The sequence below is a fragment of the Danio rerio genome, chromosome 3 (assembly GCF_052040795.2).
Source record: "Danio rerio strain M-AB ecotype USA chromosome 3, GRCz13ab, whole genome shotgun sequence".
Classification (NCBI taxonomy): Eukaryota; Metazoa; Chordata; class Actinopteri; order Cypriniformes; family Danionidae; genus Danio; species Danio rerio.
In genome coordinates this window covers 55,430,737-55,456,301 of record NC_141023.1, presented here as the reverse complement: position 1 = coordinate 55,456,301, position 25,565 = coordinate 55,430,737, and the positions used below count along the sequence as shown (strand labels likewise).

Genomic DNA, 25,565 nt, shown 5'->3' with positions numbered 1-25,565 from the left:
TAAATTAAAATCATTAAATGCTATAACCATATAATATATAACCATATGATATATATATATATATATATATATATATATATATATATATATATATATATATATATATATATATATATGTATATATATATATATATATGTATATGTATATATATATATATATATGTATATATATATATATATATATATATATATATATATATATATATATATATATATATATATATATATATATATATATATTTGCAGTGTGCAAATGTTTGTTGGAAGGATCAATTAGCTATGTTTGTGATGACAAAACTTGCAACCTTAGGCCCCGTTTACACTAATGTGTTTTCGTTTTAAAACACATAAGTTTTGCCACGGTTACGCCACCCGTCCACACTATGCTGGAGTTTTCGAGTGCCGAAAACGAAGCGTTTTGGATACGCAGGAGACGCTGTTTTAATTCTAAAACGCTGCTGCTCTGTCTTAACGGAGAAATCTAAAACGGAGGCGGGGCTGCCGACAATCTGATTGGGGATTTTCCTCAATATTAAGTAGCCTAACGTTACACACAGTTCAGTCCTGCATCCTTTTAAGTTCAGATGTCACAAGTTTGATCAAGGCTGCAGTCTCAATAAAATGAAAACATGATTTAAGGAACTGCCTTTTTTCATTTATATTAGCAACTGAACAGACAGCAGAAATGTTGAGGCATTGTGCTGCATTTATGAGCGTTATCTTCCCTGTGTGGATATTTATAACAAAACGGAGCCTATAACAACTGCCTCCTTTCAATTTCAGTGAAAATACGAAACATACCCTCTTTTTTGCTGAATATTAGTTTTAATAATTGATAATGGCCATTATAAAAGTATAACAGACAATAAGTTTATACATCATAGGAAATAAAGGCAAGCGATCAGTCAATATACAGAATGTAGGCTACGTGGTTCTATTAATTATTAACCTATCTATGCGCTCAGCCAAAACACGTTACCTAAGAACAAGTAATAGATTCCAATGACCAAAGTCGGGGAATATGTCGTTAGATATAGACAACAAGATGAATGAAATTTCATGTTTAATGAATATAGTGAGATTAGATCCAGCAGGAGATGCTTGATGAGCAGCCCGACCAGCAGAGCTCTCATCTGGGTAGATAGGCTGCACTGCCACATTATTGTCACTGCAAGTGAAAGAAAAAGAAAGTTCAGTAATTAAGGATAGTTAGTTAAACCTTACTGCATGCATGTGAGTGTTAAACTACTACAAACTACTTACCATGTAATAAAGGTGAGTTTTAAACAAAAGCATGGTGAAGAGACAACCCAATATTGCAATGTGTTCTCTTTTTGTGCAAAAAAAAAAAAGAGAAAAATGTATACTGTGGAAAAAAAGCATAGAGGTTAATTTGCAAATCTACAACTAATTTACAGCAATGTGTTCTCTAGGGCAAGGGAAAAAAAACACTACAAGCATTATTTATTCTTCTATTGAACAAGCATACCTATTCAATCCTAACTACTGCAACTGAAAATTGTTAAAGGGTCATGAAACCCCCCACTGTCTCAGCAGGGTATTTTCACACCTCCAGTTTGGGAAAAAGTCAGGAAAGTGGGTGTGTCTAGCTCTGTATAGTTGGTAGTGTCGGGGGAGGAAAAGATGGAAGATTTGCATAAAAATGGGAGTTTCCATTTGGGCATGCACTGATATTTACAGAGGCAAGAGAACAAACTGACGTAGGAGAGAAAGAAAGAGACTGTGTTTACATGGACATCAGTAATCAAATTATTGGCCAAATTCTTAATTTGTCGACTTTAACTGCAGTTTGGCACTTTCACTTTCATTCAGAAACATTTCATGCATGCTCTCCTTGACAAATGAGATATTGGATGCGAGGATGAACAGCTGGAGAGTGTAGTTTTAATGGAATGTTTGATACCGCATGGCAAATGGATGAAAAAAAAACCCTCCACATTTCTCTGTAACTTAGATGCTCTAGGGAGTCAACGGATCGTTCCAGAACTGAACAAGCCACAGACCATGTTATCCTCAAAAGATTGGTTGGTGCCTACATTTCTGAGCTTTGATTTCATTTTTAAAGCAATCCACAGGCACCCAGCAAAAGGCAATCCACAGGATGACTAGCCAGTCAACATCACAGTTGCGTGTTAATTAACTTTACACCTTAAAACAATAAGAGGCTCTACAATCAAAAACCCACCAAACCGGTTTTTGAGAAGTACCTTTTGGTTCGCGTGTCCTTTGGCGTCTGCAAGGAATACACATTCTCAGGCAGACACAGAAGCGATCAGAAACGCTTCCAAAGTTTAATGGACATTTAAGTAAAACAGTTTATTTAAGTAATGTACGTTTGCTTTATGTTTCTGTAGGTTTTTTTGTGTACATGTTTCATGTGTTTAACAAAACTGTCATAGATAGTTATTGAGTTTTACCCCTTAGTGACAAATGAAATCTACAGAATGTTTGTGAAATACTTCATGTTTGGTATTGATTGAAAGCTAGGAACAATTTAAATGCATTGGTTTATATGAAGAAACCATACTAGGAAAGATGTCCATGTTATGAGTCTTTATTTTAACAACTTTGCAATCAAAGCAGCGCCCACACCAGGTGCCAACCCGGCCTCCTAGAGGGCAGAATTGGGGTGTGACTCCACCCCGCACCTTCTCTGATTGGACAAGTATTGTGTAGACCCAGCCTCTACCAAAGCCTATAAAACTTTGAACTAAGAAATTTCATCGTCGTCTTTTGCTGGTCATCTTTGCCAGTCGTCACCGCCGTCGCTGCCCGGACGTCGCTCTTCTCGTGCCGTGGCCGTTACATCGCCTAGCTGGAAGCCTCGTTACATCACGGAGCACACCGTGACCTTTACTTATTGCCGGCTTGACCCCCAAACTGCTTGTACTACTACGAGCCATCAGGTCAACCCATCCAAGCTCTGAAACTCATCATAACTACAGGAACCCAGGAAGGACTTCGAACGCCGCCTTGTCTAACATCCGTATCCCTAGTAACCGACTCCAAGCTTCCCTGAAAGTAAGGAAACCCCTCTTCACCGTCGAAGGAATTCCAGCACGTCATTGAAGTTGCTACGCTGACCAATCAGCTTCGCCGGGATTTCCCTTTGGACCAGTCGAGGAAACCAAAATTACATCAGAACGCAAGTAGCACAAACAAGGTTTCTATCCATTACTGAATCTGTTGTGAATTATGTTTAAAGGGGCATGAAACCCCCTCGTTTCAGCAGGGTGTTTTCACACCTCTACTTTGGAAAAAGTCAGAAAAGTGGCCGTGTCCAGCTCTGTTTAGGGGGGAGTGTCGGAGGAACTAAAGTGGGATGGTGTGGGAGTGTCTATTTGGGCACGCGCGAGTTTCAGTCAAATTACACACATGAGAAAGTGATGGTGTTTAACCTACATGGACATCTGTAGTCGAATTATTTGCCAAATTATTAAATGTTGGACTTTAACTGCAGTTTGGCTCTTTCATTCAGGGAATTCATTCATGCCCCTCGCGACAAACGCGGTATTTGATTAGAGGATCTGCTCTAAGTGTGTATTTTTCATGCAATGTTTGATACCGCACGGCGAATGAGAGAAAAAAACCTCCGCATTTCCCGGAAACTTAGATGCACACGGCAGGTAGCGTCAGAAAGCCGCGTGTGTTATTCCGGTCACAAAATGCGGTGCTAACATGTTTGCACTCAGTGGAATAGTTAACTTAATTCGATACGAAAAACTGAATAAACAAAGAGCACTGGTCGCTCACTTACCAAATCTGTAGAGACAGGACAATCACCAGCAACTAGAGCCGCGTCTTTATGAAGAGAAGACTACAAGCGAATCCGGATTTCAGCGTTTGCAGATGAGAACAGCTCTCAGGTAAACAATGTTCCTCCTTAGACACGTAAGTTATTGTTGTCGAGCGTCGCGTACACTGTTAATCCACACGTGATCCAGATGAGCTCTCACAGAGAGAAAATGAAAACGAAACTTAATGGCAGCAAACTATAAAAGCAACACTTCACGCTTGTTTTGCCAACACAACGTGGCGTCTCTGTGGTGTAAACACGTTGACACTAATGAATATTAATGAAGTTGCACAATAGAGCGCGCTGATTGGTGTGAACCAAGCCTTACTCATGCATTAATGCAACACACTGTAAAACGTAATAAGACTCACTCTGGCACAGACGCCGAGTCTGCACGCTGGAATACACGCTATTATGTCATGACCGTGACGCAGCTTCAAAAATTTGTTTCAAACCGGAAGTACGAATTTGCTTGAAATAACGCAAAAACAACCAATTTACACTTTTTAGTGAAATATAGGTGTCCTTATAGTGTTTTTATCAGTGTGGGACACATGTACGACTGTCAACAGCTCAAAAAATGTGTTTTGGTGTTTCGTGACCCTTTAAGTAGTAAAGAATAGCGAAATTCTCTGCTTTTATGGTTTCTCTCAGGTTGCAATGCTAATAACTTAGCAAAGGCTAGTAGTTGAATCCACTCAGTCAAAACTCTCCTTAAACTGCGTGTGCGTGTGTGTATGTATGTGCATTTGTTTGTTTTACGTAGATTAGTACTTTGTGTTATAGAGTAGCAATAAACTTTTGTTTCGTTATAAGATCAGTGTTGGTGTTTTGTGTGCTTTATAAGTTAACGGCTCAGCTTCAGATACTGCTACCTTGCTCATTAAATAATTAGATACTGTTTTTATATTGTTATTGTTGGCCACGTAATAATATAATACAGAATTGCTTTACACTAAACCTTCTATTTGCTGGACAAATATTTAAGTTAAGTGTAAGCTTTAAATAATTCTATGTGAATCATGTTCGAATCTTTGATTCGAATCCCCAAAGTTTAAACATGATTTAAACCAAAGAGCTGATTCTTACAATGCACTCGGTAGGTAACATATCATCAAAAATTCTGTCACAAAATGCAGCGAAAATCCTACACGAAAGGAATAGTTTAATTAAGGTGTTTACATGTTTTCATTCGGAGAGCAGAATTTACAGCAAATCTTTCAGCCTATAATATTGTACTATAATTTTGCAGTGATATTAACGTACTGTAAACTTAGCAACTAAATCATTTTAACTAAGGTCAGTCTTTAATAACTGAAAAAAAAGTGTTGCATGCAGAACTGTTGCAAACAATTTATTTGTGTTGAATCTAAACAAACAAATTAAATCTAATAATGTTCAACTTAATTTGTTTGTTTAAATTCAGCCCAAATAAATTGTTTACAACCACTTAATGAAAAAAAATGAGTTAATCCAATTAATCATGTTTGAATATTTTTTTTTTAGTGTACTGCTGACAATACGTACTAACTTTGCCATCTGAAGGAACAAACAAAGGGCACTGATCACACACACTTAACAAATCTGTAGCGACAGGACAATCATCACCAACTGGAGCCGCGTCTTTTTTTAAAAGGAGACAAGAAGCAAATCCAGATTTCAACATTTCCATATGCAAAAAGCTCTCAGTTAAAAAATGTTCCTTACAAACGCATTTCTGCCACATGCACTGTAATTCACATATGAATCAAGCTGCGTTCTCCTATCGGCAAAATGAAAACAAAATCTTTGTTGCAACACATTAATAAACGCAACACTGACGACCCGTTTCTACAAATTCTTGTTCTTCCACTTGTTTTGGCAACTGCCGTCTGAACACTGTACAGGTACAAACAGTCCTCAAGGCTGTCATACATATTAATGAAGTTGCACCGCATATACAATAGAGCACGCTAATTGGTTTGAGCTAAGTCTTTCTCATAAATTAATGCTGCAGACTCAAAGATGTCACGATACACACGCATGTACAGACATGCAGTCTCCACACTGAAATACACACACGTATCTAATAGCCGTGATGCAGCTTTAAAAATTCGTTTTAAACAGGAAGAACGAATTTGCTCAAAATAAAAAAAAACAACCAATTTTCACTTTTTAGTGATATATATGTGTCCTAATAGTGTTTATAGCAGCGTGGGACACATATATGACTGTCAACAGCTCAAAAAAATGTGCTTTGGTGTTTCGTGACCCTTTAAGACATTTTAAATAAATGGTCGACTGTATCAGATTGTACTTGAAAATGTTTGCAGTGTCTAATAAGCTGGGAGGTATTATGTGGCATTTTATAACTCTGTCTTTGAAAAGTGAAAAATGTCTAGTTATAAAATGTTCAAAGTATTAAACAGTAGCAAAGAGTTAACTTACAAATAGAAAAAAAAGCATTGCTGGCGTGTGCGACTTTACATCAAAGTTAGCCGTAGATAGCGTTTAATTATGTCAGAATGCACTATTCATTCATTAATTTATTCATTTTCAACTTAGTATCATTATTAGTCTGGGGTCGCCACAGTGGAATGAACCTCCATTTTATCCAGCATATGTTTTATGCAGTGGAAGCCCTTCCAGCCACAACCCATTGCTGGGAAACAACCATAAACACTCATTCACACACATACACTACGGACAATTCACCTTACCCAATTCACCTGTACCGCATGTCTTTGGACTTGTGGGGGAAACCAAAGTACCCAGGGGAAACCCACACGAATGAAAGGAGAACATGCAAACTCCACACAGTAATGCCAACTGACCCAGCTGAAGCTCGAACCAGTGACCTTCTTGCTGTGAGGTGACAGCACTACCTACTGTGCCACCGCGTTGCCCCAGAATGCACCAATAATGAATTTTTACGTTAGGATAAATGTCATACTGACGAATATACAGAATTCAACAGTCATTACAAGCAGGTACATATCAGATACTTACCCTCAAGAAGAATGCAGAACCACTCAAAACAAACTTTACTTTCAACTGTCTTAAGTCTAAACCCCTGTAAATTCCTGCTGCAGTACTGAGCATGTGCAGTGACTCTTCTTTTTAGTTTTATTTAGATGTATGTGAACCAGCTTTTAAAGTCCCAATGAAACAGGAGCTGCTTTTTGTATTGTGACAAAGTTCCTGTAGAAACTGAATTTCTACTGCGAGCTGAATGGATGTATTAAAGTAGGCATTTCATTTAGAAAGATGAGGGAAAGGGTTTGGAGAGTTATTATTATAACCCAACACACACCTCCTCCTCACCATTTCTATTCGTTTTTAAAACTGACAGTTGGAGCTGCGTGGTTAAATATGTTAGCCAGGCCCAATTCCTAAGATATATGTGACAATTTAAATGAAAAAAACAATCAGGAAGTTCATTTTCAGATTTCAATGAATCTAGTAGTGTTCTCGTGCAGCATGTTGTGACTGACTAAACACCGAGTTAAACCATAGTCAACGAAGACAGAGTCATAGTAAGGTTGATCATTTACCATGACTCTTCTTATTAGCATTTGTGGAGAAAACTTCGATAAAACAATACAACAATTTTCAGAAATTGTGTTTCGACAGATATTTGCACATAAACTACCATAACATAGACTACAGTTCTGCTTGCAGTAGGAATTACAACAGCGAACAAACTTAGAAAATGTTGTATATTTTTTTACAAAATAATCACTGACATATTGTCCTAAACATGTCTAATGTACAAAACATAAACTTACGCCATTGCCTCTATGATGATTTTAAGCAGATGGTTTAGATTGTCTGTGAGAGCACATGTCTGGCATGGCTTTCACACAGAGCCAGGACTAACTGGAAGTGACTAAACAGGAAGTATCTTATAACATATAGTAAAAGCATTTCTTTTTACAAACAAAATAGATTAATTTATCAGTAATTATGAGTTTCACATTTTAACCAAAGAAATATGCATGAAAAATATTTTAAGATGAATTGCTCACCACAAAATTGGCAATGTCAAAATCAACAAAATCATAAGGTTAGTTTTTATTTCTTGGGGACTTTAAGATGCAAACTGCCAACTATTGTGATAGGGTTTAACAGTAGCTCCATCCCAAATCGCAAACTTATGCAATATTCTACGTCATTTTGTAGTATAAATATTGTAAGTAGTGCGTTCACACTGAAAACTCTAAAAATATTAAGCGCCCTTTAATTACCTAGATCAGTGGTCACCAAAGTTGTTCCTGGAGGGCCGGAGTCCAGCAGATTTTAGCTCCAACCCTAATCAAACACCCCTGAACAAGCTAATCAAGGTCTTACTGGGTATACTTGAAACATCCAGGCAGGTGTGTTGAGGCAAGATGGAACTAAACCCTGCAGGGACACCGGCCCTCCAGGACCAGGATTGGTGACCCCTGACCTAGATGATGCACTCATTCAGCCACACTCTTAAAAGTGATGTGTTAAAAATTTACACAAAGTATGTGTTAAACAGGTCGTAACACATTTTGTGTTACTACGGACACATTGTGTGTTAATATTGTGCTTAACTGTTTACACAATGACTGTGTTAAACACATTTAAACAGTATGTTGGAATACAATGCATTTTTGCCTGTAGTCAAATGGCACTGTGTTATGAGTTTATGTAGTTTATTTATCATGATGGTAATATAAAATAAGCATTTGTGAGTATGTGGCTAAAAATTCTATATTTCGGGGTTTATACTGTGAATTTCTGCACGCGCATGCGCAGTGACGTTCTTTTTCAACTGACGTTTTCCCAGAGCTCTATCGGATAACGCACCTCTCTGCCTCAGGTGAGTGAAATTCATTAAAATTCGTCTACGATAGTAAATATTTCTTCCACTCTGCGTGAGAATGTTTTGTGTTAGTTGTCCAAGAAGTTATTTTTGTTACTTTTATTATGTTTTCATGTTTCGTACTCCTGATACACGGGACTTGGCAACTCTGTCATGTAACATTAACTTTAGCCGCGCAAGCTAACGCATCTGGCGCGTCTTTTGTAAAGCTGCGTTGGCACTTGGCAGAATTGTTAATAATAAGTTACATATAAGGCGAAAGACTTACCCTAAATATGTACTGCATTTTGGTGTAAGAGTTGCCGTCACTTTAAAAAGCCTCTGCGTCTCTGACACTCGAGGTAACGCTACCAGATATAATTTATGCATTTAACGTTACGTTATTATCATAAGGTTATTTAATATATAACCTTATATGAAGCTCTGCGGCAGGAATTTAAACATAAATCCCTTGTCGTAACGTTAGTTGGGTGCTTTGTACAGACACCAAATGGCGCCGAGGTGTGAGCAAATTCATAAACAATAGCTAAAATATGAAGATCTTTAATGTACTCAATTTTGCGCGCCATTTTGTGGTACCCTACTAGTCGCATACTATTTAAAAGTGTACTTTTTATTGTCATACACAGTTACAGGTGTTTGTTTTCTCATTGTGCTGTATGAATTTCTCTCTTAGGAGATGGAAGTCGAGGAACAAATTACACCGCGTTCTTGCAACTGTCTTCATAGACAGAAAGGAAATATGGAGAAAACTATTCACAGATGGCAATGTTGGAGATCTGATAGCCTTAGTCAAACAGGTCTCAACTATCTTTTGATTGAATATTGAAATTTGACAGATTTTCAAGTTCATTGACACTGATGTAAATGCAGGAGTAAAGGAGCTTGGCAAATTTCAAATATATTATATTGCAAGCAACACCCCGGACTCATTAGAAAGAAGTGTGCACTCATTACAGGTAAAACATTAATATATTTCTCCCTTTATATTACTATAGATAAACGTAAACATTTAAATAAATAAAATGTTTTGGCATTTCTTAGTGTCCTTTAACAGATTCAACTCAGACTGGCAACACAACTAGTTTGCTGACGCTGCTTGAAGAAAAGCCTCTTCAATCCTGAGAGAACATGAAGACTGTCAAAAAGTTGCTGTCAGTGTCCTTGTAGAGAAACATGGATTGTGAGTATGTGGTTTGTTTATTTCATGTAAGATGTATTTATTTGCAAATTAAATAAATTACATTTATTTAAATAAGTTATATATTAAAATAAATTCTACATTTAAAAAATATTTCAAATAAATACATTTAACAATTTATCCCAATCAATTCTGAAGTACCACTGTTTGGTCAATTTTTTGTTTGTCAATGTTTGTGTATAAGCAATTTATGCAACTGTATTTGTTTTTTTACTTTTTTTAGCTATCCTTCTGGTATAGAAAAGCTGGTACTAGCAAAAGAGATTCTGTCATTGTTCCCCTCAGGTGCCCTTTGGTGAAAATGAGGGACATGAGAATGTAAGAATGTTTTTACATTATAAACTGAATTTATTAGGAATGTGTATATAAGTTGCTCATTTATTTGACTTTCATTAGTTCTGTTTTTACATTACTAATGTCAGGAGGATTTTTTTTTTTGCTAGGCCATCACACAGTCGGACGGAGGCTTCAACAGAGCCAATGGGTGTACAGTTTAAAACATCATCATTGTACACCGCAACCTTCTTCACCAAGTCCAGATGAAACCGTACCAAGTGAGTTGTTGTCTCTGATAAAGAAGATGCGACCAGACAATTTATCATCAATAAAGACTGCAATCAATCAAACCTTCAGTTACAGAAGAAGATGGATAACAACAAAATCCCTTCAAAATCTCTTGCTGAAATCTTCAAGGACTATCCCAGATTTCTTGACATGCCAGCTTTGGTAATAGACATGCTCAACTAAGACAGAACTTTACACAGACATTTATTTCATAATTGTAATATTAATATTTCTTTGTTTCTGATTTCTTTCTTTCTTTAAAGATGGACATTGAATTTTCCAAGCTCACAGATAGGAACGAAGACTTGTTTATCCAGAAAAGGGAAGGGACGATAATTCCAGAACTCAAAGAAATAGCATCTTGGAGAAGACTATTGACATCAGACTCTTACTGAAGATGGCTGACAATCAGCATGATGGTATGAGTTTCAGCCAAAATATCTGTTGCATGTGCACACTTTTCTAAAAATAGTTTAAAAGATAAAACTTAATGTGAATATTAATATTCTATTAAAGATATTAATTTCTAATATATTTTGTTTAAATTCTTATTTTGCATGTGACATGTATCTTCACTTCAAGATGAGCTGTTAAAGATCCTTATTCATCTTCTTCCACCCACTGCCTCTGGGAGAAGTGTTGCTGGGAGTAAATGCTGTGTGACTTCTGCTGTGTCCTACCTGTTGGAGCAAGTGCCGGTATAGTTTTTATTGGTTTAGCTTATGATAAATAAAATGTTTCTAATGCAGCAACATTTTCTTATGCTTTTTATTGTTTCATTCCTGAAGGCTGGTACCACCGTTACATCTTTGCTCACTGAATCCATGAAAGGGACCCTGAAGTCAGCTCAGCCGCAGTTGGTTTCTATTGGTTGTCTCGGACATGGATCCTTGTACGTGTACGTGTACTTTTAGCTGTGGCAAAGAATGACTCTTTTGCTCTTCCACTCGATCCTGAAAGCCTGACCTGTGCTGTAGACAGACTTTTCAAATTCTTCTGGCTGTGCAATCTTCAGTATCCATGCCAACTGTCTTCTGTTTTTTTTTTTGAGTATATATATATATATATATATATATATATATATATATATATATATATATATATATATATATATATATATATATATGACTTGTCCTTGTCACAGTCATCTTGCACACGATCAAAGGTCATGGAATTAATTGCTAAGGTGCAGTCTTGTACCTAATTGAAATAAGCATGTACACCTATCTAAAGTGTCTTTAAAATGATTTTGTAATTTGGCATTTAAGGGAAATGCATGCACTCTCTGATAGTCACAACCTAACTTTAATTTGTAGTCAAAATCGTTGCCCTAGAACATATCATAATTTAAATTCCTTTTTAAAACATCTCAACAGATCATTTTAAAATTAATTCATGCCCTTCTGAAGAGTCAGGACACACGGGGAACGAGAGTTTTAAGAGTTAAGTATTTTGATGAACATATTTTTTTCTTCAGTGTCATCAGAACAAATCGTTTTCTCTTTGCTTTGCTGCCTGGGGACTTAATAGATTACAGACCTCTAGACATTTTGTCATTTTGTGATCAGCAGTATGTATCTCCTAAATACAAAATATTGTTTTAAACATGTTAGTGATTGAAACTTTGGTAACACTTTATAATAACTACACACTATAAATCATTTATTAAGCATTAGCAAATGGTGAATTCATTAATTTGTAAAGCGTTTACTCTACATTATAAGACATTAGCGGTTTACAAATGCTGTATTCTTGACTTATAAGTAAATGTTTAATGTGCTTAATAATTGTACCTTCACACTTTGCTTCTGATTATTTTTTCACTACTAAATTAAGGACTGCATTATTTACAAACCATTTGTATTTGAAAGTATGAATTATAAAAGTACAATTGTTAGGCACATTATAAATGTGCTTATAAGTCAAGAAAACAGCCTTTGTAGCTGTATTTAGAAACCCATTACTAATGTCTTATAATGTAGATTTAATGCTTAACAAATAGTGAATCAACTACTGTACTTGCTAATGCTTAATAAATAATTTATATTGTGTCGTTACTATAAAGGGTTACCTAAATGTTTGAAGTGTTTTGACTATATTTGACAATGATTTATTTTGTTAAGACAAGCACCTTACATGTGGGTGAATGTATAATCAGTGTGCTATGGTTATTAATTTCTTTCACTAGAGAATAATTTTGAAAATGGATATGTTTCATACATATTTGACATTTTATTGGCATGCGTAACAGATACGAGTTCAATTTAATGAATACTTTTATAAAGTGAGTTTTTATATTATGTACAATGAATTGCTGTAAAACATTTGAATGCATTTGGGAAAATTAAACAGTATGTGAACAGTGTTTAATGTTTCCTGTGAGATTTTGTATATTGATTTTACATTTATAATATTTTTTACATTTAAAATTACAAAAAATGAATAGTAACACACAGTTGTGTTAAACACAAACAAAAATAACACATCTGTGTGTCAACTTATGCTGCACATTAATGTGTTACATTTTATGACACATTTTGTGTGTTAAATTTAACTCAACATGTGTTGTCCCTGAGCACACTTAGGACATGTGTTGAAAATAACACATGTTGTGTTGTTTTCAACACATTCCTTTTTAGAGTGCAGTAAAATGAAGTGTGTAATGTTGGACACTTCACACACTCAACGCCTGCAGGTTTGCTTAAGTATCGCTAGGGGCAGAGCTATCGGGTTCACATGTTGGATAACTTTTTTTTGTGTGGTGAAAGAATTCTCCTATGAGAGTGATTATAGCACCAGTGAGAGTGAGAGTGATTATAGCGAGTGATTAATGCGCTTATACTCCTAAAAGTTATTATTTGATAGTTTGGTCATTTTTTCACTGATTTGGCGACCGTCAAACATCATCAGGGAAATGGTTTGAATTTTTGTTAAATAAAAAAAAAAACATTAGTGCTTTAAAATCAAATCAAATCCCTTTTATTGTCACATCATAAGCAGCATGAGTGCTATGATGAGTGAAAAGCTTAGGTGCTGGCTTCAGACAGTACAAAATGCAGATACAGTGCAAATACAACGACAGAGCAAAATACAACAGCATAATAAAAAAAAACAATAAAAAAAATAAAAAAATAACGAAAAATGTCAAATTGACAGCGATAAGTACAATGTATAGGTGTACCCATAGTTGTAGGCAGTATTGTTTCAAGTATGGATTGGTTAAAGCGCAGTGCATGCTACATATTGATGGTGTGCAGTGAGGGGTATGGAAGCATCAGTGTGGGGTGTGTTAAGTGTTCGTCATCCTGATAGTCTGAGGGAAGCTTTCCTTCAGTCGGCTTGTGCGTGACCGGATGCTGCGGAATCGTTTGCCTGAGGGTAGCAGAGAAAAAAAGTCTATGGCTTGGGTGGCTGAAGTCGCTGATGATTCTCTTGGCTTTCCTCATGCACCGCCTGGTTTAAATGTCCTGGATGGAGGGAAGTTCCCCTGCTACTAAGCATCCAGCAGTTCGCACAATCCTACGTTGGCCTTTGCGATTGCTGCTGGTGCAGTTTTCATACCAGGTGGTGATACAGCCAGACAGGATACTCTCCACCATGCAGGTGTCATTTGGGATGACACTACATACATATACTATGCTGTTAAGTGAGTATGTACATAAGTACATAGTGCATATTGTATAGTGTGCCATTTAAGATGCAGCTAGTGACTCGCTTAAGAGAGCCAAGTGTATCTGTCTATGGACTGATACAGTTATCGAGATCCCATTAAACGATGCTATGTCACAACAAGATTTTGTTGGCAAGATGGTAGAAATGGGGGTCGGCCAAGTTATTTTATATACAATTTTATTCATCTATTTTGCAACTAAACCGTGCAACTCCACTGACTTCTTCATCCGTTTTTGTCACTACTCGGCATTGCCCCCTGTAATTGCAAATGACAGTACAATGATCAGGAATCATGGAACAAGTACATGCAAAATGGTAACAGCTGTAACATATTGTAACCTGCATTCTGGAGATAAACATTCCATTTAACATTCCAGAAAACAATCTGGGTGAATCGCCAGGACAATAAAATCACTTGGCGACGAAAAGTCTGGCTTAGTAATGCGTGGTGACATGTTAACAAGTCTGGGAGACTTCACAGAACCACTCTCTGCCTACTTCAAAAGAACATGACAAATAAGATAGGAAAGAAAAAAAAAAAAACCTCTTTAGCCAACGTTCTGCTCACAGACAAGACATTCCTCAAAATTAAACAAAGACATTTAGAACCCAAATCTCTTGTTTAATTTCATTTAACTTTTGTAATGTGTACAATCCCTGATATAGACTATACACATTCGTACTTTCAGGCCTTTTTAACAGCATCAATGATGTAAGGATATGGGAACTATGTGAATGTACCTTTAATGTTGGTGTACTTGTAGAATGTTTGGTGTCAATAGAATGCCCTCGACATTTTATAACACATGATGCATAGATCGAGACCATAACTCGCATTGCTTTATTCTTTAAAGCCCTGTATTAAATGCCTGTCCGCATGCTTTAGGCGGGCGCTCAAATTTGCATACGCGCAGCCCAGAGACAAAGGAAGGTTCGCGCGCAAAATTTCCCCTGAAATCATTGGTCAGAATGCTGTACGGGTTGTCACGTGACCCGCAGGTATAAGCACACTTCCCCCCAAACATCTGGGCAGAAAGAGAACGTCCCAAAAAGGAACATCATTGACGGTGGTCCCTTTAAGGGCCACACGGCTCTTCATAGCCGCATGGACTTTTTCCCACCACGCTTTCTTTATTTTCCGGCAAAGTAAATTCAGTTTAAAGTTTGCGATCGTGTTTGTCCGAACTGCATTACAAACTCCACGCATCAAAGGACATCAAGAGTAGTTTTCATCACAACAGAAGAGAGACGCATAAGAGAGACCTCCAGACATGAGAGACCAGGTGATTTTAGTCATGCGATTAAGCTGTGCCCCTTTTATCAAAAAGGTGTGTTTTATAACCTTGGTGGTCCGTAATGCTGCGTGTGGAACTGAAAGTTTGTCACTCTTTTATCTGAAATCTATACTTCCTAGCTTTACCATTTCTCTTTGCTGTTACATGTTCTATAGACCCGATATCTCCACGTGGTTTACCTTTTGTTCTGTGTTTAATGTATGTTTGTGCGTTTGTTTGTTTGTTAAATCTGACTAGTCAATAAATTCCATTTATAATCAAATGAATTGTATTGTTTGCCTCACGAGAAAATGTCACTGAAATACAGATTCCCCTGCCTAGCTATTATAAGTTGTTTAAAACTTTTGAATGATTAATCTACTTCACAAGAAGTAGCAATTAAATTCCCTTTTTCTAAATGAATAGATTACCGTGTCCGCTCGAAAGAGCGGCGGCTCTGCTTGTGCTTGTTTGGTCAAATTAACAATAAATTGATCCGGAATATTAATGATTAATAATAATTCGTTATTGTTGATTATTAATATTCATGATCTGGGAATCCGCTCGGTCGCGCGAGCATGATCATTTACAATCATATGTTTGTTTGACCAAACTGACTGAAGCTTAAGCCGGAATATTAATAATTAAGAATAAACCGTTATTGTTGATTATTAATATTCATAAAATGAGCTAATTTCATGTTACACAGCATACTACAACTGAGACAAAAACAAAATCAAACTCTAAAGTCAAATCAACATAATATCACACAACACAAGCCAAAACACACACATTAACATTTTCATGAACAAACGGGAATCTGCAATGAGCAATCTTAAGAAAATTGACAGATCAAGAGAGAGCAATCACAAGCAAAACATCACAGGCACATACATAGGGCCGTAACAAAGAGCTACAGGTAAAACCACAACTCATCACTGCACTCAGTCTAGAGTCAGTAGTGAATTACATGAAAAACAACAGAAGAAAAGAGCAGCAATACATACAGTGCAACATATCCACAAGTGTAATGCATGTGATGTATTTTGCCTGTTTGGTAGGCAAAATGCTCTCTGAGACAGAACACAGGTTTCATCTGTATAAGTGAAGATTGTTTTTCCAGACTTCAGTTAAATGATCATGTCCATTGTGACATGTGGCATGCCTTCCACAATTAATCTGGTCACATTCATTTCTTTCTGTACTTTAGAAACCTATAAACAAATAATTGTACTTCAGATTTAGGACTGCCCACTTTATAGCCATGACTTCCTCGATGTCCGCATATTTTGTCTCTGCAGGGGACAACTTTGGACTCACAAAAATAAGTCAGAAGCGCAAGTCTGGGGGATAAAGGTGCAGCCAAAACGAGGTGCATGCAGTACTGTGGAAGATATTGGGGCCTCTTTCATTTTCTGGAATGCCTAATCTGCTGCTGGGCTCTATGGAATCTTCTCTGATGCATTGTCAAAAGCCCCTGATCTTTTGCAATATGTTGCACTTAAATAAAAACATGGTGTATAACATTTAATTTGTTATCTAAGTACCGAAAATTACAGCGTACATCACGCACATTCCACCTAACGCAGTGTTTATGTCGGGTCAGCTGTTCAGCAGTACCTGTATCTACCGGCAGGTGGGAGTGGCACTGTTGTCACATGATGTTTAAAAAAATTCCGCCACTGCACTTCATTTATTCATTATTTTGAAGAGGATGGGGTAATGATGAGGTAATAATACAACTCTTTTGCGAAACTATAATTAGTTCTGACTACTGATGAAGCTTAACATTTGTTTCCACAATATAAAATGTGTGTAGTTTTGGTGAAATAAAATAACTGTAATGGATAAAATGTGCATCATATCAATGCATACATGCGAATTAGAAAAATGGTAATTGTTCTAGCTTTCTAGATATGATATAGATATCTAGGCATATTTATCTAGATATGATATAGCCAGTCACATGTTTCTGTAATCTACAGTTCATGCATCTAGCATATTATTTTATAGCTTCTATTATAACATGCTATATCAGTTAGCACGGAGTTATAAATCGACTTTATTCTTATGAAAATACCTGAGATGGCTGGAAGACATACAGTTGAAGTCTGATTAGCCACAGTTGAACTATTAGCTCCCCTGTTTTTTTTCCCCTAATTTTTGTTTAACGAAGAGAAGATTCTTTCAACACATTTCTGAACATAATAGTATTAATGACTAATTTCTAATAACTTATTTATTTTATCTTTGCCATGATGACAGTAAATAATATTTGACTAGACATTTTTCAAGACACTTCTATACAGCTTAAAGTGACATTTAAAGGCAGGTTAGGGTAATTAGGCAATTAATTGTATAATGATGGTTTGTTCTGTAGACTATCTGAAAAAAAATTTGCTTAAAGGGGCTAATAATTTTGACCCTAAAGGGTTTTTTTTATGTAAAACTGCTCTTATTCTAGCCGAAATAAAACAAATAAGAATTTCTTCAAAAGAAAAAAATATTATCAGACCTACAGTGGAAATTTCCTTGCTCTGTTCAACATCATTTGGGAAATATTTAAAGAATAAAATAAAATTCAAAGGGGAATAATAATTCTGATTTAAACTGTATAAACATTTATTATCGTAGTCGTGTAAATCAGTTAAAGCCTTTTTATGTTTTTTAGATCTTATTTTTCATTGAACTACAGCAATAGCTGGATGGCTTCAACCATATTAAGGATTTCCTGGAATGATCCACTACTTTTGTGAGGCTTATATGGAATTTCTGCTCAATGTATGAATAAAACAGGCAGTAGATGCTACAATGCCCACATCACCTTATTTTGAGGAAAACTGAAAAAATCTCCCTCTAAAGAAATTTGAAGTAAACTCATTTCAAGCATATAGATCTTCATTTTTATTTTTTGTACTATTTTTGATAAAATTGCTATTATGTCAAAAATAGTAGCCTATGGAATATTAATATTTTGCAAGGTATTGAATTTAGAAATTCCAGTACCTTGACAACACTAAACCTCGATAATCACTCTGTCCAAATGAAGATGTTTGTAGCTTTGTATCACATTGGATAACAACTCACACTATAAAATAAATCATATTATCAGATTTAAGGACATGCAGAAAATTACATTTTCAAAAAACAAACAGAAACTGTAAATCAGGAGGAGATCAGAGGCTCAAGAGGTATGATATGGCTCACAACAGACTAGTAAATGAGAAGTGGGGTAATAAATAATAAATAATAATTTATCAATGTTTTTTTTTTTTCCTTTTTGGTGTTACAAGTCACAAAGCTTCAAAATTTATTGTTAAAAGACTGTCAACTCAAAAACCCTATTTATTATTAAACCATTTATCAATATATTATAAAAGTAGATTACCTTATGAAAGTGGTGGTATTTTAGCGGGGTGAATTAGAACATAGTTTTTTAAATATGTGGGGGCGGGGGATTGGGGTTGATTGGGGGGTCTTTGGGGCTAAGCCCCTTATCCCTTTCGACACTAGCAACGCCCCTGCCGTGAAAGGGACACAGTAAAGTAAAGCCTTGTGGCGCTGCGAAAAGGGGTGGGAATAAACAAGATTATTAGACATTAAGAAAGCGAGTGATTGCTCTATGTTTTAAATGTCTGTCCAGAGAGGTCATGTTTTGATCCTCGATTGGTCTCCCACAGTCAAATGATGCGATTTCGTAGGTCAGAGTTCACCAAGCTTGAACTTTGCACCATAGCAACCTGCGAAACTTAACGCATGACCCTTTCCGATCTGACGTATTTGTGTGCGTATGAATGGGAGTCTATGGGAGAAAAAGCCCAGTGTGACCATAGCTTTAGGCTAATCACATCCCCGGCTTGTTCCTGCTCACCCAATCAACGTTCTCCCTCACATACCACCTCCATCCAATGCCGTGAACCTTCACCAGACTTCTAACAACTTACACCTGTTCCCCATTACCCATGGACACTATAAAAACCCACCTTCTCGGTTTACTCGTCGGTCGGTATTGAAGTCAGATAGTTGTCTTCACCTTTGCGCCTTCGTCTTCTCACTTTCTTCCATATATATTTCTTATGAGTCTTCGAGTCCTTCATAATGATCAAGGGTTGTGATCAGGGCTTTACATTAACTTTTTTAATCACCGGCCACTGTGGCTAGTAGTTTTCCAATGTTACTAGCCACTCTGTATCTTCACTAGCCACAATTTGTTGTTGGGAAAATATATTTTATATGCATTTGACTTTGACATGCTAAAATTACTTGATTTAATTTTTGTGTTATGTCCACATGCCTCCTCATTCATTTCAATTTTTGTGTGTGGAGTATGAGTTTGCTTAATGAGCATGAGCAAATGGGTCATGGATTCATAGTATTATATTGCAATTAGTTTTTATTTTTACAAGACTTTTTTTAGTGCTCAAAATTAACAATATACCAAATTTATCTCTATAACCACACAAAACAATAATTATTTCTTAGCCACAAATTTTTAATTTGTCAAAACAAGCAAAATATAGCTGCATACAATACTTTTTATTTAACAAAACATTTCTTAAAAAAGAAAGAAAAGCAATTGACTTTTAAAAAATAACTATTGTCATGTATCAAAAATATGCACGGTAATCTGTCGTGGCTAAAGATCTCTCAAATCACCAGTTAACTGCACATAAATGGAGAGTTTATCTCCCATTAAAGCAATGTTGTAAAACAATTTTAATTAAACCATTTTAACAAAAATAAAAGCAAATAAAACCGTAAGCAAATAAAAGCAGGTGAAACATTCTGAATGAAATTTTGTGTGTGATAATGAAAGAATGATATGCTCTCGGTTAACTTTAGGTCATTTAATAACCTGTTCAAAGTGAAAGCAACCGGTGCTGCTTCCAAAACGACACATTTTGAGCTATTAAAAGCATCATGATTGGGGATGCATGTTCATCATTTTTGGTCTGGTTTATTTGAAAGAGAACCGATGACAGTTGCGTTTCCAGAACCTGTTCCAGACACGGTTGCTTCACGATTAGGGAGCGCCCACACGTTTAAGGAGTCGCGCGCATCACATCAGCTGTTAGCGCGAGTGATCATCATACTCTCATTAGGTATTCATTTGCTTTCTTCTGCTCGCGTGATTACAATTATTTTACTTCTTAATTCTAAGATCACATTTGCACGCACATTGGGCCATCCTTGTATTTTTGAACCCTGCTTTTAGGAAAACTACAATTTAAAAATTATTTTCAACCAGCCAAAGTGGCTAGTGGGAGTGTCCGTCTAACCCGCCAAAGCTGAAATCTACCCGTATTTGGGTAGATTTCGGGTAGATTCGGGTGTTAATGTTAATGTTAGATTGGGTAGATTCGGGTGTTAATGTAAAGCCCTGGTTGTGATTATTCTTATCTGATGTTTACTAGACGATCTGCTATCACTCTGATGAACTGTGTGCTTGTATACTCACCTACGGATGATCTTTATCTGCTTACTGATCCTTCTCACCGATCTAGTAGAACGCCTACACTTGTGGAGTTTTTACCAGAAGATTCTCCACCAACTTGATGAACTGTGTACCTGAGGATTCACCTGCAGTGGGTAATGAGAGGGAACACCTTGTGAGATCAAATGCTTACACCTGAATTGTGTTTACTAAAAGATTTACTACCAACTATATGAACTGTGTATCTGTATACTCTCCCACCGTTTGTACAGCGAGCGAACTTCTAGTGAGGTCGAATGCTACACTACTGATACTCACATTGCTGTGTATGAAGATCACAACAGCATATGCATAAACCCTTAGAATTCCCCTTGTGATTAGTGACATTGTTTTGAGTAAAGATAACCACCTCTGTCTTCATTGTCTATCAGCGTGATATATAACGCATCCTCATTACATTGCATTTGTTTGTTTGTTTAATAAGTAGTGTGGTTGGTGGCTATGTGCTTTTTGCTTTATTGTCTGATGTCAAATGAGCCCTGTCTGATGTGCTTCTGTTTTTGTCTACATGGCATTTTTTTGGCAATCAGAAATTTCACTGTTCATATCACTGCTACGATGATGATACTTAACTTGTTCTCTCATTTCCTGACTGGATCTCAGGAAGTTTGAGAGACTTTAAGAAATTGATGAAAAACCATCATTCAACAATAAAATTTTTCATACAGATTTTCTTAGAATCTCTTCTTAAGGTTCTTAAGACAACTAACCATTTAGTTATGTGCATCAGCCATATAGGAAGTCAGGTTTTAAAGGTTTGTTACAGTAAAAAAAAGTTTATTTACATTATTAAAGTGTAAACTGATCTTCAAGTGGTTATTTAAGAAACCACACACACACACACACACACACACACATATATATATATATATATATATATATATATATATATATATATATATATATATATATTATTTAAAGAACCTCAATATTAGCAGTGCACAGTATATACGTTTAATTAATATAATGTTTTTGATCAACTCTATTAAAAAAAAAAAAAACACCATAATTGTTAATTATCCTAAAAATATATGGAACCACAATCAGAGTTTCAAATGGAACAAATGTTGTTTAATTGAATAAGAATAAACACATAAAAAAAAAAAAGCAGAAAAGCTAAGAACTGTTTTGTCCAATTAGGACTCAAATTAGGTGACAACAACCTAGCATTATGAGAGGTTGCAAGAAAAAAGTTGGAACAGTACGGAAAACACAAATGAAAAAGAAAGTAATGATTTCTTCATTTACTTTGACTTGTATTTCATTGCAGACGATTTAAACTCAAAATATTCCATATTTTATCTGGTCAACTTAGTTTAATTTGTAAATGTAGCAAAGTAGAATGCTGGAAAGAAATCAATACTCAAAAAGCTGACTGTGCCACCCTGACCACAGGTTAAGAGGCCCTATTATAGGTTTTTAAAAAATTACCTTTGATGCAGTGTGTAACACAGCTCTAAGTGAATAAAAACATCCAGCTGAGGTTTAAATCTAAAAGTGCACCTTGTTTAAAACTATCGATTCTTTAACAAAATAGTTGATTTAAAGTCGAATAAATGAATCGAGGTGGGTTCGGATCTTTTATTTGATCGCATCAACGTCAATACGATACATCACCAAATATGTACTTCGAGTTGCGGGTAAATGTGCACGTGCTTTCCCTCCACACACTAGAGAAGGTGCGGGGGATCAGGGGACTGATCAGGACGCAAAGATGATGATCGCTGACAGTTGGAGATTCGGCTGCAGGGAATAAAGGGTTAAAGTTAATTTTCATTAACGTCATTCTCAGTTCATTAAAGTTTTTTTTTTTCTTTTTTGTATTGATGTATTTTGTTCTAGATTAATAAAAGCCATACTTTTGTCTATTATCAACTTGTCAACTGTGGGGATAGTGCTTGAAGAGTAAGGCCTTAATGGGTATGGAATTGGTAAAGTATGCTTAACTGGTGTTTTTTCAGTTAAAGGAATATTTTTATTGTGATGTTGAACTTGTAGTCAATGTAAAAAATCAAACTGCATTTTTTTTTTTTAAACTGTGATCACACTCTGCTTGTCACTGTCTAATAAGTAGGAAACTTACCATTGGGAAGACCAAATGCAGCCAGTTAAGTTCAGCTACATACCCCTGTACTAAAGGAATAGTCAAAAAATGCCTACCTGGGAGAATGGATGGGGCAGATGTGGAACCAGCAGGACACCCCCCTAAATCCTCTTTCAAATACACCCCAAGATTATATGTTTGGATAATAAAAAAATAAAAATCATTAATAATAACACCATGTGATCTGCTACACAAATTAACATTCTTTCTTGTCCTGCAGCACAATCAAAAAAAAAAAAAAAAAAATTGGGACAAAAGTAATTTAGGGCTAGTAATCAGGTAAATTGGTTAAATAATGATGTGATTTGAAACAGATAATGTCAACAGGTGATTGTAATTATGATTTGGTACAAAAGAAGCATCCAAGAAAGGTCTAGTCCTTTTGGCGGTCGGACAGAGTAATGGCGGCGAATTCAAACATTCAAAATAATCCAAAGAATAGATCCCGAGAAGATAAAGTTGGGAATGGATCGGAGACGCGAGAATAGTGGTAAAGAGGAGGAAGAGGATGATATGGATATAGGATGGACACAAATAGAAGGACGATACGGGAAAAGGAAAAAAGGTAAGGAGGACGCATCGGAAAGTAATTCGCTAGCGAGTAAGGAGGAAGGGGTTGGAGAAAAAGCCAAATTAGGATTTCGGATAATACTAAGATTCAAGGAAGTAATGGGAGTTTCAAGAATAAATCCAATGATGTTGACACATGAATTAAAGAAACAATTATTTGAAATCGCATTCGCAAAGGTGTGACGATCGTCATTAGAATTTTCCGTATTATTATATGAGTGACGTCTGATTGGGTTACTACTGTCAGCTGATGCAACGTTATTTAGAGCGCCTTGGATGGGTTTCTCGCTCTCTCTCTCATTCATTCCTTGTCACGCAGTCAGCATGCAGGTGATTCCGGGTCACTGAGAGGTCATGCTGACTGAGTGTGTGTGTGTAGAGAGCGCGCTGCGTATTTGTTGCTTCGAGTTCGTTTTTGTAGCTCAATATGCGTTTTCCTGCTGCGTGGTCTTGCTCTGAGGTAGTGGCAGTGTTCTTTAAAGTTAGTCACGGCATCGAAAGTGCGAGTATGTTTTTGATGCGGACGTTGAAGCGGCAATATTTATGAATGGAAGAGTTTATGATTTTGGCGGAGGTTGTATTTGCGATGCATGGTGAACGTATTATGCGCTCGGGTTTGTTTGTGGAGTGAGGCGCGGGTTTATTTTTGTTTTTTGGCGCTCGAGTTGCCTATTTGTTTTGGGTTTTTTCTTTCTTTTTGTTTGAATGTTTGATCACTATCGTGATCGGGATTTGTGTTGCAGTTTTCTGGGCCCAGTAGCATCGACGGGTGATCGGGTAAGCAAATGTTTCTTCTTTGATTTATATTGTTTTGGTTAACTTGTATATGTGTATGTATGTCCAAAAGATTTAATGAGATGGTAGAGTAACCATACGAATGTGCATTGCGTTCACGATTGCTTCAACGTGCACAAATGGAAAATCTACTTTAGCGTATACGAATTGAGAGACATTTCAGAGTGCATTAATTACCCGATTACTTCAGCGTGCACAAATGGAAAATCTACTTTAGCGTATACGAACTGAGAGACATTTCAGAGTGCATTAATTACCCGATTACTTCAGCGTGCACAAATGGAAAATCTACTTTAGCGTTTACGAACTGAGAGACATTTCAGAGTGCATTAATTACCCGATTACTTCAGCGTGCACAAATGGAAAATCTACTTTAGCGTATACGAACTAAGAGACATTTCAAGTGCATTGAATGTGTAATTGATTCAGCGTGCACAAATGGAATATCTACTATGTGTAAAGTGTACAACTGAGTTCTATAAGTTCTTGAATGTGTGATTTGATTTGAACTTGAAATATTATGTTTGTGGGAATTTGATTAATATTGGTTGTTGTATGTTTAGAAGTGGTTTATTTGATTTATTTCTTTATGGTTGGTTGATGTATCACCCGTTGATGGTTTTGTTTGTAAAAGGTAATTAAAAGGTATTGTGCCTGGGCCTGGAAATTTAAGTTTGTTTGGTTTATGGATTTACTTACAATTTGTTGAAGTTAAAGTTTGTTCTTTTTGTTTTTTTCTTTATTAATTCATTGATCTGTTGTATGATTGAATATCTGATTTGGTTTTATTAAATCATGCATCTGTTGAAACTTAAATTTTCATTTAATTGAATTATTTAAGAAACTGTAGTGGGGTCTTTCAACCCCTGGCGCCCAACCCACTTTATTAGCCAAATACCGCTACAAAGGTGCTTCAGCATGGGGCGTTAATGATTGTGTGCAAAAACGAAAAACAGAAAAATAAGGCAATGAAAGTAAAAACAGTGGGGAAGAAGGATGTTACGAGTAGTAAGATCATAGGTCAGAATTCATGGATATTTGGTGATAAAAGGATTTCCTCTTGGGGTAACAATGGAGGAAATAAAAAACTAATCTTGATGGAGGTAAAGTCATAGACGCAATTCGATTGAAGATGAATAGAGAAGGAAGAAGATTAGAAAATCTTTCAGAGCCCATAAATTTGAAGTAAGAGAAATACCAGATAAAGTCAGAATGGGATTCATCAGCTACCCTGTTAATGCAA

General features: G+C 36.2%; 1 protein-coding gene, 1 long non-coding RNA gene and 1 pseudogene across 4 annotated transcripts in view; 2 read left to right on the top strand and 1 right to left on the bottom strand.

Annotated features, from left to right (window-relative positions):
* Positions 1-7,676, bottom strand: part of LOC137490062 (uncharacterized) — a 98,988-nt gene extending 91,312 nt beyond the window's left edge. For both annotated transcript variants that reach the window (XM_087245178.1, XM_087245184.1), the window contains exon 1: positions 7,585-7,676. The gene's annotated coding sequence lies outside the window, so the exon portion shown is untranslated. The remainder of the gene's footprint in view (positions 1-7,584) is intronic.
* Positions 7,677-9,691: 2,015 nt separating this feature from the next.
* Positions 9,692-10,801, top strand: LOC141381364 (uncharacterized). The gene is made up of 5 exons (XR_015481297.1): positions 9,692-9,831; positions 10,073-10,167; positions 10,293-10,403; positions 10,483-10,575; positions 10,677-10,801. It is a non-coding gene; the product is annotated as an uncharacterized LOC141381364 (long non-coding RNA).
* A 9-nt stretch (positions 10,802-10,810) lies between these two features.
* On the top strand, positions 10,811-12,778 carry LOC147846060 (uncharacterized; annotated as a pseudogene). The gene is made up of 3 exons (XR_015481550.1): positions 10,811-10,832; positions 10,996-11,111; positions 11,202-12,778. The product of XR_015481550.1 is annotated as an uncharacterized LOC147846060 (transcript).
* Positions 12,779-25,565: the final 12,787 nt, after the last annotated feature.